Genomic DNA, 14,993 nt, shown 5'->3' on the forward strand with positions numbered 1-14,993 from the left:
ACCTGACCTAGAGGAGCTGCCCGAGGCCGAGCCATCCCCTGGGACCTGGAGGAAGTGCCCCTAGCCGAGGAGCTTCCCGCCTTACCGCCTGTGGATGCCAAGGGACTGGTGAGCCTGTTGCGGGCGGTCTACCCCGGTGACTCTGAGGAACCCACAGATGCAGGTACCTGGGGATACGGGGAGGAAGTAGCCCAGAGGTGGCCATAACCATGGCTGAGACAGGGGCAAGCCCCAGTCGGCGTGTTGCGGCAGGAGCCCTGCCGACAGTGGCACACCTTTGCCACTGCTAGGGCCCTGGGCTGGGACACAGTGGAGTTGGGTGGGCCTGCGTCCCCCTCCCCCTTACCCTTGCCACCCAGAGAGTGAGCACCGTCCCCTGCACTCTCGATTTGAAACCACTGCTTGTTCGCCCGCCCTGCCTTGGGGGCTGGGGCACCAGACTCGTATCCGCAGCAAACATTCTCCTTTTTGGAAGGTGCAGTGGCCTTCCTCCGAGCCAGGGCCCGAAGAAGGGCCACAACTGTGGGGCCAGACGGGCCCCCGTGTTTCAAACCTATGTTGAACAGAACTCTAGGGGCACAGCCCAAGGCATTAATGGGGCACTAAGCAGTATGTTACAATGGCACTCTTTGGTAAAGGTTGTTGAAAAGAAAACCTGTCTGTATACTCAGAAATTGACTCTATTATTATTATTAGCTGTAATTTATAGTGCTCCAAACTGTGCAAAGTGTTTTACATTCAAATAAAATAGACATAGCCACTACCCCAAAGCGTTTATAATCTAATCTGTTTCACCATCATTGTTTGTTACCCATTGTTATTACTCAGTTCTCAGGTGTTGTGAGGATTGATTAGTGAAGTGCTTTGAAGATCATTTGTTCATCTATCACTACACAGATCTAATCTAATGTAAAGAGCCTATAACCCTTACAGCTGGGGCTGATAATGCCGTTTATTATTAAGGTTGCCCAACACTTCCTGTTATAAGACCCTCTTTTCAGCTGCTTATAATTTTGCCAAACTTTCTGCATTTAGGCTGAAATTTTACAGGGCAGGTGTCTGCCTCAGTCCTGGTTCAGTTGTTTTTGAGAATGAGGTTCAGTGAGGATGGACAAGCAATCTTACTTCTGGCATTTCCTACCTTTTGGGTGCTTGACTTTGCAGCCTTCATAGTGTTCTTTTAACACTTTTAATAATTAATAATATTTATACATATCTGTGTTACCATAGAGCCTAGGAACCCTGGTCAGGGACCAGGACCCCATTGTGCTAGGCATTGTACAAACAGACTAAAAAGACAGTCCCTGCCCCAAGAAGCTCACATCTAAGTATAAGATAGGGGAGTACAAGGAAACAACAAGACAATATTAGTCAGCCTGATAGGAAGTGGTATCCATGCACCAGCATCCTAATGTAGTTTTCTTGTGATTAATAGTATTTAAAGTCCTATACAAATGCTAAATATTATTGTGTAAAATCAGTACACTATTAATCTACCCATAAGCTGGGAAAGGCAGAAGGAACATGTCATTTTCCAGTCTTGCCACTGGGTGGCACAGTTGTTCTACCCATTGTTCTACTAAGCAGCCATTGCAGCAACAAGGGCCAACTATGGTAAGAGAGCAAATCAAGTAACAACTACTTCTTGTAATGAGAGAACCATTCCAAGTCCCGATTCAGATCCACAATCCTCCCCTTGGCACATGTGGGTGATACCTTCCTATGATGGGAGCTTGTACTGGAAAGTCTTGGTCTTACCTGTCACCAAGGCCCAGATGATCAAAGGTATTTAAACACCTAACTTTCACTGAAATTAATGAGCATTAGGTGCCTGCACACCTATGAGGAACTGAGATCAAGGGTCTGTCCTTATAACTGATGTGCTAGACAGGACTTCCACTCGCAGGTGCTGAGCCTATCAACCCGACAGGCTAGAGTGAAGTGCTGCAGCTGCTCTTGGGTCCAGGGTCCTTCTTTGCTGTTACTCAGTCCTTGTTTGCTAGGTTAGATTCCTGCCATGCCTTCCTGAATCCTCGCTGATCAGCTGATTTTTACGCCTGTTCTGCCTATGCACTCACTCAGATCTGCTTTAAGCCAACTGCTGGCTATATCTTCATAAGGCTGCTCCTCTTAATCTCCTAGTAAGAACGAGATCTGTCAGCTTGTCTGACAAATGATATTGCTGTAACTTTGGAGAGGATTATAACTAAAATAAGCACAGGACAGAAAAACAAAACACACACAAATCCAACAAATGCAGCAAAAGGACAAATAGCTCCAGCAGGGCTTCTGCTCCCATTCTTGGGTGTGTGGTTCCATTGCCTCCAGGCTAGCTTCTAGGCTTCCCTGGTTCCCTTCCAACCTACACTATCCTCTTCTTCTTGAGCTAGTCTTGGGTCAGACTTGATATCTGGAAGACCAGCTGCTACCTCAAAAATACTTTTTGTTAAGGAGTCAAATTCTGTATTGTGCCCATAATGGTGTATATGTGCAGACTCCAGGCAAGAAAACACAGCACTCAAGTTTGGAATGAAATATGCAAGCCATGTGACCCCCGCCATTTGTGACCAAGACACATGGCCAGTACTATCCTTCTCTTCTGTCTGAATCCTTCCAAACCTTCAACCTGCTTTATCTCCTGTGTTACTTCCTGGTTTACTTCCAGGAGCTGCAGGAGGATAAGATGATGATGAAGGGCAGCACTGCCTTTGGTTCCTAAAGAAGGGTACATCATATTTCCTCTAATGAGGCTGAGAGATGCCCAAGGAACATGCTGTTAAGCTGATTTCTTTCAGTTTCTCAAGAGTGTCATCTCCACCTGAGCTAAACAGTCCCTCCCTGTGGAAAAAGTAGTGTGATAGGCTGGGGAATATGTTTATATCAGTTTACGAATTACACTTGATATTATGAACACTGTTTATGATGTGGGATTCAATTATTAGAAATATAGTTATGATGATCGGGAAAACTGCATGGTAAATTGCAGCGAGGTGCAAAGGTTGTGAATCTCACAAGACTTAAGTTTATCTAGGGAGACAGACATATGTGCAGTGTTAGGGAGGAGCCAGTGGTCATGGTACATGTAAGTACCATTGACCCAGGAAAAGGTAGGCAAGAGGTCCTGAAGGCCAAATTTAGGTTGCTAGGTAAAAGATTAAAATCCAGAAACTTCATGGTAGCATTCTCTGAAATGCCTCCAGTTCCACATGCAGGGCCAGAAAGACAGGCAGAACTGCAGGGTCTCAACTGGTCAATAGTATAGGGAGGAGGGCTTTAGGTTTATTAGGAACTGGGGAACCACTTGGGAAAGGAGAATCCCATACAGTAAGGACTGGTTGCACCTCAATCAAAAGAGAACCAGACTGGTGGCATGTAAACTTAAAAAGGTTGTAGACTATTTTTTAAACTAAGGGTTGGGGGAAAGCCGACAGATGTAGAGGAGCACGTGGTTCAGGCACAGACACCCCTCAGGGATGAATTTATTAAGGGGGAACTCTATGTCCTAGTAAAGAAGATAGGAAAGAAGTTGGTAAAGTACAGGTAGTAGCTATGGAGGGACAGTCAAACAAAATAGAGTTCCATATAAATATAACTAATGAAAACAAGCAACTGCATATTGACAGACTATACAAGTGCTTGTTTTAAAATGCTAGGAGACTACGTACCAAGGTGGGTGAACTACAGTGGCTGGCATTAAATTAGAACATTGATATAATAGGCACTGTGGAAACTTGGTGGACTGAGGATAATCAATAGGACATGGTAATACCGGGTAACAAAATTAATAGGAATGACAGAGTAGGTTACACTGGTGGGGGAGTAGCACTATATGTGAAAGAAAGCATAGTGTCAAATGAAGTGAAAAGCTTAAATAAATCAAACTGCATCATAGAGTTTTTATGGATAGAAATTCTGTGCTTGAACAATAAGAGTATAGAAGTAGGCATATACTACCTATCACCTGATCAGGATGTGATGGTAATTGTGAAATGCTCAGAGATTAGAGAGGCTACAAAGGCAGAAAATGTAATGGGGGATTTCAACTATCATCATATTGACTGGGTAAATGTCACTTCAGGAAGGAATGCGGAGATAAAATTTCTAGATACCATAAATGTCTGCTTCTTGGAGCAGTTTGTTCTGGAACCCACAAAAGGAAAAGGCAATTCTTGATTTAGTCCTAAGTGGAATACAAGATCTCGTCCAAGATGTGCATATTACTGAACCATTTGGTAATAGAGACTATTATGTAATTAAATTTGACATCCTCTTCGGAGAGAAAATTCCAGCAAAACGCCCCACACTAGCATTTAATTGCAAAAAGGAGAACTACACAAAAATGAGGAAGCTAGTTAAACAGAAATTTAAAGGAACAGTCACAAGAAGGAAATTTCTGCAAACTGCATGTAAACTATTTAAAAACATCAAAAGAGAAGTTCAAACTAAATTTATACTTAAAAAAAGGTAAGAGGACCTAAAAATGTCATCATGGCTAAACAGCAGAATAAAAGTGGCAGTTAGAGGCAGAAGGCATCCTTTATAAAAACTGGAAGTCAAATCCTAGTGAGGAAAATTAGAAAGGAACATAAACTCTGGCAAGTCAAGGTAAAAGTATAATAAGTTAAGACAAGAGAGAATTTGAAGAGCAACTAGCTAAAGACACAAAAATTAATAGCAACATTGGTTTAAAGTACGTCAGAATCAGGAAGCCTGTCAAACAGTCAGTGGGGCCACTGGACAACCAAGATTCTAAAGGACTAGTCATAGAAGACATGGCTGTTGCAGAGATGCTAAATGAATTCTTTGCATTGGCCTTCATTGCAAAGGATATGGGGGAGATCTCCACACCCACGCCATTCTTTCTGGTGACTAATCTGAGGAACCATTCCAGATTGAGGTGTCAGGAGAGGAGGTTTTGGAACAAATTGATAAATTAAACAGTTATAAGTTACCAGAACCAGATAGTATTCACCCAAGATTTCGGAAGAAATTAAAATATGAAATTGCAGAACTGTTAACTGATATGTATTGTATCGCTTAAATCAGCCTCTGTACTAGATGACTGAAAGGTAGCTAATGTACGGCAGATTTTTAAAAGGCTCCAGGGACAATCCTGACAATTACATGCCAGTAAGCCTAACTTCAGGCAAATTGTTTGAAATTATAGTAAAGAACAGAATTATCGGACATATAGATTAACATGTTATGTTGGGGAAGAGTCAACACGGCTTTTGTAAAGGGAAGCCATGCTTCACCAATCTATTAGAATTCTCTGAGGGGAACAACTAGCATGTGGACAAGGTTAATCCAGTGGATATAGTGTACTTGGACTTTCAGAAAGCCTTTCACAAGATCCCTCACTAAATGCTTGTAAGCAAACTAAACAGTCATGGGACAAGAGGGAAGGTCCTCTCTTGGATCAGTAACTGGTTAAAAGACAGAAGAAAAAAAAAGGGTAGGAATAAATGGTCAGTTTTCACAATGGAGAGAGGTAAACACCAGGTCCCCCAAGGATCAGTACTGGGACCTGTGCTGTTCAACTTATTCATAAATGATCTGGAAAAGGGAGTAAACAGTGAAGTGGCAAATTTTGCAAATGATATAAAATTACTCAAGATGGATAAGTCCAAAGCAGACTGTGAAGAGTTACAAAGGGATCTCACAAAACTGGGTGATTGGCTGACAAAATGGTAGATGATATTCAATGTTGATAAGAGCAAAGTAACACCCATTGGAAAACACAATCCTAACTATACATACAAAATGATGGGGTCTAAATTAGCTGTTACCACTCAAGAAAGAGATCTTGGGGTCATCATGGTTAGTTCTCTGAAAACATCCATTCAATGTGCAGCGGCAGTCAAAAAAGCTAACAGAATCTTAGGAACCATTTGGAAAGGGATAGATGACAAACCAGAAAATATCATAATGCTGCTATACAAATGCATTGTGGGCCACACTTTGAATACTGTGTGCAGGTTTGGTCGTTGTGAGGGATTGCAGGCCTTGAAGTTGGGCCCATGGCAGTGCTTAGGCCACAGCCACCACCCAGCAGCTCAGTTGAGCAACCACTGAAGTGAACCAGCCAAGTGCTAGCTCCCGGGGGGCCCTACCCTGAAGCTCCTGATTGGGGGAAACATCCAGCACCCCTGACTGGCTGAGGAACTCTATATAAACCAGGAAGTAACACAGGAAGCTGTCTGAACACCTAGAGGAATTGTCAGCTGGCTGCTACTATGGACCCTTCCTGATTAACCTGACTCCTGAACCCTGTATTCCTGCCTGTTCCTGGTTCCTGTCTTCCCTATCCCAGCTCCCTGTCTGTTGCCAGTTCCTGCTTTCTTGCCTTACTTCAGGTCCCCATTCCTCGGTCTTAGCCCTGATGCTGTCTCCAGCTCTGACCTTTAGATCTGACCACTAGGCATGGCTCCTGCTCTGACCAGTAGGCCTGACCAACCTCGGCCCAGTCATTGCTGTTACCCCATCTCAAAAAGGATATTTGGACTGGAAAACATATAGAGAAGGACAACAAAAATGATTAAGGGTATGGAACAGCTTCTGTGTGAGGAGAAATTAAAAAGACTGAGACTGTTCAGCTTAGAAAAGAGACAACTAAGGGGGGATATGATAGAGGTCTATAAAATCATGAATGGTATGGAGAAAGTGAATAGAGCAGTGTTATTTACCCCCTTCACATAACACAAAAACTAGGGATCACCCAATGAAGTTAATTAGCAGCAGGATTAAAATTAACATAAGGAAGTACTTCACACATTGCACAGTCAGCTTGTGAAACTCATTGCCATGGGATGTTGCGAAGGCCATAAGTATAAATAGGTTCATGGAGGATAGGTCCATCATTGGTTATTAGCTCAAGTGGTCAGGGATGCAAAACCATGCTCTGGGTGTCTCTAAATCGCCAACTGCCAGAAGGTGAGACTGGACAACAAGGGATGGATCTCTCAAAATTGTCCTGTTCTGTTCATTCCCTCTGAAGCACCTCGCACTGGCCACTGTCAGAGGACCAGATACTGATCTAGATAGACCACTGGTTTGACTCATTCTTATGTTATATTCTTAAAATTTTAACCTTCAGTGTGGATTAGAAGTTCCTTTTTTATAACAGAAGCACACTGTATACGGGAAACTGAAATAGGGCCATCAAGGAGTCATCGAGATTGAGTAGGCCTTCCCTGGTGGGACCATGGGGGGCTGCCAGCAGAGCCACTTACTCTTAATGACCCTCTGCCAGCAATCCCACTTGAGGGCTGAAGTGTGGAAAATCCCAGTGTAAAAAGAGGAGGAAAAGGTGTCAAACTGGTTTTAAGTGTGACATAGTCACTTGCAAGAAGAGCCAGATCATTGCCAGAGTCAGAAGACCCAGCAGGAAGAGTGGGCCTGGCCTGATCTCCCTGAAGAACACTGACCAAAACCCAAAATACTCTCAGGAATGAAAAGAATTGCACTCAGATATTTGTTGCTTTTCCATAGATCTTTAATTCTCTTGTGTGCTTTCTGAGATCACAGTGGATGTGTGTTTATGTTCCTTTGTAAAGCTAGTATTCATTGCTTGAATTGACATATGGTCCCTGAAGAGTTAAACTATAAACTGGAGTGCCCACAAGGGCAGAGCTCTGGGGTGAGCATGCACACACTACTGGGTGAAACTACTGTGCAACCGCAGTCCCTATGTTTTCTCTAGGCCTTATAAGTTTTCCTATCAATCCCTTTTGTACTCGTCTTTGCCCATGTGGCTTCCCTGCACTGGGACACTCTCTCCAGGGAGAAAGTGGTCTGGTTCTCCTTGGTGCTTTCAAACCATGTTAAAGTCACTCATTTTTAAGGCCCCAAGACCCCAATACAGACTGTAACCCCTTTTTTTTTCTGGGTTACTTGGGAGCAGGCAACACTCACCTGTGTGCACAGGTGCCTAAGGTTGCTGACAACAAAGGAGATCCTGAGTATCCCTGTGATGATGTAGGATAAGTGGGAATCCTCTATCTACCCCTCTGCTGCAGTCCCTTTACTCCTAAAGGAGTTTATAATTGGCAGTGCCTCCACCTGGCTAGCCTCTGTACATACTCAATAGCGTGCCTTCGGAGCTTCCAGGACTAAACCTATTCTAATCATTATAATAATCTGTGACATAAGTCTAATTCAAAAATACCAATTATGCAAACTAAACATCCAATATACTTAAATTAGAGTTAACACACCTTTTCTTAACAAATGAAGGAAATATGGCATAGCAGACGGAAATTAAACATCCCTGCTATTTTAAATCCACAGGGGCAGTTGAATAAATCAATAAATATAGTATACAGTAATAAATGAAACTTGTCTAACTGGCATTTACACTGCCACTATTTACCCCACCTCCAGCGTGTACACTCCCCTAGAGTTCAGAGCCCTAACCCCTTGCTTGCATGGGCGTGCCTGAAGATCTGAAGGAGATAGCTCTCTGTTGGTTCAATGAATCAGTTCAGCCAAGGTATCAAGCTGAAGATTTGGAGTTGGCCCAACCAAATGTCAGCAATCTTGGCCCTGGCTCGAAGAGACTATCTCTCTGCCTCTTCTCAGGCCCAGTCAAAGTCTCTCTGCTGTGCTCCTTCCTTTACAAGCCCTGCCCCAAAACAAAAAGGGGTGGGGGAAGCACTCACACCACCTTCACCGCAGGCCCACTTCAGGCAGCTCCATGCTCAGTCCCTGGCCTCACTTGGGCAATGCCACCAAACTCTGAAGTTGGCGGCTCGATCAAAACTCCAGGAGGCTCCCAGCAGCAGCTTCCTGACCCCAGCAGCAGTCAAGGGCAGCTTCCAGCCTCCGCCATGCTCCACCCCCCAAAAACCAAAATGGAGTCCACACTGCTTTCTTTTCTGAGCTCCCTGGAAGAGGAAGAGTCTTGCTCCTCTTTCTCCAAGGCATCATGGGAGTTGTAGTCTCCCAGGATCTTCTCAACTGTAAAACTCCCAATTAAGTTTCAAGACCCCTCAATACAGGGTGCCCACAATACTTTAACTCACCATTCAGATAGACACTACTCTGCCCTCCGTCACCAGCATCCCCTTTGAGACATCCAGTCACTTTCCATTCATCTAGGTCCTTTTTGTGATGTGTTACAAAGAACGAATTTTTACTGTTAATCTGTCAGGGAACTAGATGGACTCTGATATTTACTTAAACTTTATATTTTATTTGAATTAGTTATAGTCAATCCAAACATATTTTTGCTTCTAGTAACACTTATAGATACAATGACACAGAACATGCTGTGAAACATCCATTTCAGAAGCTGCACTAGTCTCTGTCACATCACCCTCCATCACACAGAGATAATAAGCATTCTAGTCCCTCAGGCCACCACTCTGGAAGGCTTGGAGCACTGAGAAAGGTTATTTCTATGGCTCTGAGAGCTTCACACAAGTTCCCAGCAAAATTCTGTGTTCTCTGGTCCATATAGCCGAGTTTGACTAAAAGATATTCCCCCCTGCATACATGAACTTTGTGGAGTTGACCGTACACAGGGAAAACCAAATACTGGAGTCAAGATCTTGCAGTTCTCAGCACAATAGTGGGGAAGCTGGAAACACTGTATCAATAAAGACTAAATATAATATACTGAAAGGGGGCTCCAGAAATGTATCCTCCTTGTCAGGAATTACATCAGATCCACTGTATAATATTTAACTTAAAGCTAGAAATGGGTCCAAAGTAAAACCCAATAGCAAACTTCACCAACAAACAATGGGGTCTTGGAAATCTTGATCTATATATATTTGCAGTTTGGGTCCAGCTCTAATAAAGCCATCAAAATGTCATATTAACATCAACAAAACATGCAAGCTTTTCAAAGACATTTCAAGAAGTCGACCTATCTTGATCTTTTTTGTCTTTGCCCTGCAGTCCTTCAGCTCTGTTTCTGTTATAAAAGTAGTTTGAGACAGATGTTACAGAAGGGTGGAAGAAAAACAAAACAGAAAGGAACACCACTGAGGTGATGTATAAATAGCATCGTGTGAGAGCATCACAAAACTCTGCCTCTGTTATATTGTCCTGGAAAAAATCCCATTTGTGATCCTGACTAGGACTTTGGGACAATTACCACAGAGACCAAACCTAGAAGAATCCAATGTTTTCGGTGATCCCCAGTTGAAATTTTAGTTAACGCTGGCTAAAAGCCCAGAGTGCATGTGTTCAGTAAAGTTGATACTTGAATTAATTCTCTAAAATGTAATATATAACAAGCTCTCAGTATCTGGAGGAAATGCTACACGAGGCACTGGTATTTAAAATCCAACTCACAATAATCTGGATACGGGCCTGAGTTGAAGATTTAGAGTAAATTTTTCAAAAGTGCCTAAGTGACTTAAGAACTTAAGTCCCATTTTCAAAAGTGACTTAGGGACAGATTTGTAAAGGCATTTATGCACCTAAAGATACAGATAGATATCTAGTGGATTTTCACAAGTGCCTAGGTACCTAATTCCCTGGGAATATTCAAAGTCTCATTAAGCACCCATCTGTATCTTTAGGTGCCTAAATACATATAAAAATCTGGTCCTTAGGAACTTAAGTCCCATTGATTTTCAAATACTTACATCACTTTTGAAAATGGGAGTTAAGTTCCCAACTTCCTTAGGCACTTCTGAAAATTGTATTAATACTGAAAGGATGACAGGGTCCATCCATATAAATAAATCAGTAGAGAAGATGGTATTATGCAAGGTGATTAAGTATTTTAAAGATAGTAAGTTAGAACCTGACCTGGCTGTTGCGGTGAAAGAAACTGCCTAAAAAGAGCTCTGTTTTCAGCCTCATTGCTTAATTCTCCTCTCCAAACTGCCCAATGGATAACAAATCTGCATGCACTGAATGAATACAGAAATACAACAGAGATGTATATGGATAAACAGCTTGCAGAGCTGAACTCAGAAGAGAATTCTTTCCAGAGATTGACTTGATCTCAAAAATTTCTGAGATGTGAGATGCACTGGTTCATTCCTTCACACATCCCAGCAGCTGAAATCTGTGACATTTCATCAGTGGAATGGCTCTTGTATCTGTAGACACTATTTCTTTTTGGCTTCTCTTCATCTTAAGGTCTTACCATATGTGTTGTGCTGTTACATTTTATTCTGCTGCATAGCTTCAAGTTCTGCAAAACATGATCAAGAGAGAGATTTTAAGAAACTCAAGCAAACCAAGAGTTTGTCTACACAATGAGTTTAAACTCGACAAAGTCGATTAGACTAGTAACTAGGCTAACACTTGCATACAGCTTGAAGCCTTACAACATGCCTCAAGCAGTCTCTTTGAGCCATGCTGAGACCCTAGATCTCATCATCATCTGTGGCCAGACAATGGAATAAAGCCCTTTTTGTGGCCATTGCTAAGTAGCTGTCTGCAACGCGCCACAACCAAGGTGCTGACCAATGCAGGATAAAGAGCAAAAAGCTCAGGAGAATGTACATTAAAACCAGGGATGCCAGGCAAAGGTCAAGCAGTGGAACTGTGATCTGTCCATTTTTTGAGGCACAGGATAGGATTTTGATCAATTACCCTATCACCCAAACCTGGATGGTTATGGACCCAGCTAGCTGCCTGGCTGGCTGGGACTCAAGGGAACTGTGGCATGTAGGTATCTATCTTTACAATTTATTATTATTATTGTTATTGTACTATGCTGCTTTGCTAGCTTCTGTTCTGGGTTCCCCATGGCCACAGACATTTTAGGCAGATGTGAGCTAGGAGTCTTTCTGAGTCTCCAGCTCCCACCTTCTTCGCTCCCTTCCTCAGCCAGTGTTGCCCATTTGGCAAATTCCCATACATGGTTTTAAAATGATGGCTGCTCCAGCCGGGCAATCGCCTCTGTCTCATGCTAAAGCCTTGACTATCAACCATTTTCAAGCCCATGCCACCAAAGGAACCTGGCCATTTACCTACTTTCCTTTCCCCTTCCTACATCTGGCCTCCCTGGTGAATACCCTACCCTCACTCCATTTGCCAGCTCAAAATGCTGGCCAGCAGCATGGCACAGCCACAGTCTGCACCCCACCCTCTCCCGTAGTAGATTTGAATAATGAGAACATTCATTTGTGCAAAATTCAACTGTGTATAAAGCCAGTGGTTACAGGAAAAGAAATGTGGTTAGTATGCTCGCGTTATATGAGGTGGACATGAACACTGCATTCCCATAAAGGCATTAAGACTACAGTTGCCTACTGAGGTATAAATGCCCTGTAACACACATTCTTACAGGACAAGAACTTTAGCCTAGGAATAGCAAAGCTCTTAATGATTTTTCACAGGCTTACACAGAGAAAGGCTGGGAACAGTGAATGCTTCAGATAATCAGTGCAGAACCCTATTTATTTTCCCCAGCACTTTCTCTGTGACTGCAGGGGAGATAAAGCAGAATCTAAGACTGAGGAATTGCTTGATTTTGGTCCAGACATTACAGGGGACAGATACACAGTCATCCCCCGGGAATAGCTTGCAACACTCTTCCATCCTGTAGTACTTGTGGGAGGACCATGAAGGGACATACCCTCACTCTGGCAGAAAGGAGACTTATGAGTTCCGCTGGGCCCATTCAACACCAACGAGACACACCTGCATATCTGCCTGGAAGGGGGAGCTTAAAAGGGAAAACCTGCTACAGAAAGGGGCTGCCCCACTTCAGACAGCGGAGACGGACTCAGTGAGAGGGAGACAGCAGTAAGCCTCACCATTCCCGAAGCTACAAGACCCTGCCTTAAAGCAATCTGCCCCAGAAGGAGAGGCTGAAGGTAGACCCCATTTTAGACTAAGCCCAAAGGGCTGGCCCAGGAAGACTGCCTGAGATCCAGGTCACCCTTGCCTCGCATTATTTTCCTATGGATTTGCCTCTCCCAAAAGGGAAGAAAGAGAGGAAAGGACTTTGCGGTTGTTTGTTTGCACAAAGAACCCCCTTGGACATTCACCGAGTTGCGGGGGAGACATTATAAAGGACCAGAAGCAGGGTCTGGAGGGGACTTGAGGTGACCCGTCCTGCACAGTGACCATCTCGCTGAATATCTTCAGGGTATCTTGAGGGTCTGCCTTTGCATTTTTGAATAAGGCTATCCTCTGCCTCCTAGGCTGTGTCTACTCTATACATTACACTACACTTAAGATTAGTACTCAGAAGGAAGGTTGCCATCTATGGAATCACCAGCAACAATTTCTGTGCTACTTGAGGTTTTCTATGGAAGTCTCCTTTTCAAATGCTGATCAGGTCTGACTCCATTTATCTTACAAAACAGCCACAGATAGACATGTTATAGCTGCAGGGTATCTTCTCATTTCCCCCACTCCAATCTTCAGTTTAGAATTAGTGTAGAGTCCAGAGGAAAAAAATGTTGCTGTGTTAATACTGTAGCTGGGGAATAAAGCAGTCTTCTGGGGTATGTGCTCTTTTAAAGCAATGGTAACATGAATAGACACCATATCTGTCTGATCACTTTGGGGTTAATTCACTTCACAGCTCCTGCCCTTCTGACCAGATGAGATGCAGAAGCCTGAAGCTTTTACTCTTTCAAGTCTTAAAGTGAAAAACCAACTGATTTCCTGAGGCCATTTCTGTATTTCAGAGGAACTGTGAACCATCTGCTGACTTAGCCAATGCTAAATTATAGAAACTACTGATGACAGCAAAAATTTCCCCTGTACAGCCAGCTGCATCCACTGGAGTCACACCCAGTGCCTTCAGTTTAAAAATTCAAAGCCCCTTTTGGAACGACAGCTTTTAACAGAATTTGTAACCACTCAGCTCTGTCACAACACAGTTAATACATGGGAGCTAAGTGTTTTATCCTGCTACTGGCCTAGGATGGTACACATTTGTCTAGATGTAACCTGTTCAGCACATTGTTTTGTAGTGTAGATGGGACCCCCCAGCCATACCTGTAGCAACAGTTTGGTCTTGCCGCCTACTGTGCAGTCGAACATCAAAGAACACATTGCCCAATGTGCTGTGGTGCTGCTCTGCATGCATGTCCTCTGGTAACTCTATCCCTTGATGAACCACTATATGCTAGCAGTCCAGATATACCAGAATGCACTGAAAGAAATGTACCCTTGTACCACGGTTGGGAGTGGGAGAGATGCCCAAAGTTGTCTGGCATATGTTTGTGTTGTGAGAAAGCTGCTGTGTGGGGCAAAATTCAGCTGTGTTTGTTGTAACTGGCTCAAATGAGTGTGTCATACACTGATTACTGAAAACAGTTGTACTTGTAGTGTGGACAGCATGATGAATGTGGGAATCTTAGATTATAAAAATATTACCAATGTGTGTATCTCAGACCATTTCTACACTCTACAGAGGCGATAGCAGCATAGCTACAGTGCCCTAGCTATACCACTGTAACCCCACAGTGTAAATGCAGAGTACAAAGACGGAAGGGTTTTTCTGTTGCTGTAGATAGAAGCGCAACCTCCCAGAGTGACAGTAGCAACGTTGACAGAAGTATTCTTCAACAGAAAAACCCCATCCATCCACGCACCTATACAACAGTGCCACAGTGCAGCTGGGCTGCTGTAGCGCCTGTAGCCCACAGACAGGGAGACAAGATGGATTTGAGGAAGGCATGGAGTAGTGGGGTGATTGCTTCTGCCAGCATGCACTCTGTCTTAAGCTTTGTTTCTCCATGCAAACCTAAGCTTTCTCTGGTGCTGATTTTCAGTTGACTAATAAATCCTACCTTGTTTTGAAAAACTTAGGTTATCTGTGTTGCTGCAAATACTTGCTGGGTTGCACTGCTCCCAGAGAAGGTAAAGGCTCTCTCAGGAGCACATGTAATTATTGCTGATGCTCAGTGCCTCAATCTACCAAATACCAATGGTGCCAGTAGCTTGCCAGGTGTACCACAACTCAGAGGCAAGCACTGTAGATGCTTCAGCAGCTGGGCCTTGTAGGCTTGTGAGTCCCATGTATCTGAGGCAAAGGTTATGTTACTAGGGCTTGTGGGAAAGGT

The 14,993-nt window shown here is 43.5% G+C and overlaps 1 long non-coding RNA gene across 1 annotated transcript; it reads left to right on the forward strand.

Moving 5' to 3' along the window:
* The first annotated feature begins 12,690 nt into the window (after window positions 1–12,690).
* LOC137151863 (uncharacterized) lies at window positions 12,691–14,223 on the forward strand. The gene is made up of 2 exons (XR_010919381.1): window positions 12,691–12,788; window positions 13,505–14,223. It is a non-coding gene; the product is annotated as an uncharacterized lncRNA (long non-coding RNA).
* The last annotated feature ends 770 nt before the right edge of the window (window positions 14,224–14,993 follow it).

The sequence above is a fragment of the Emydura macquarii genome, unplaced genomic scaffold (assembly GCF_026122565.2).
Source record: "Emydura macquarii macquarii isolate MOO-44397 ecotype Brisbane River unplaced genomic scaffold, CSIRO-AGI_Emac_v2 contig_1119, whole genome shotgun sequence".
In the NCBI taxonomy this organism is placed as follows: Eukaryota; Metazoa; Chordata; order Testudines; family Chelidae; genus Emydura; species Emydura macquarii.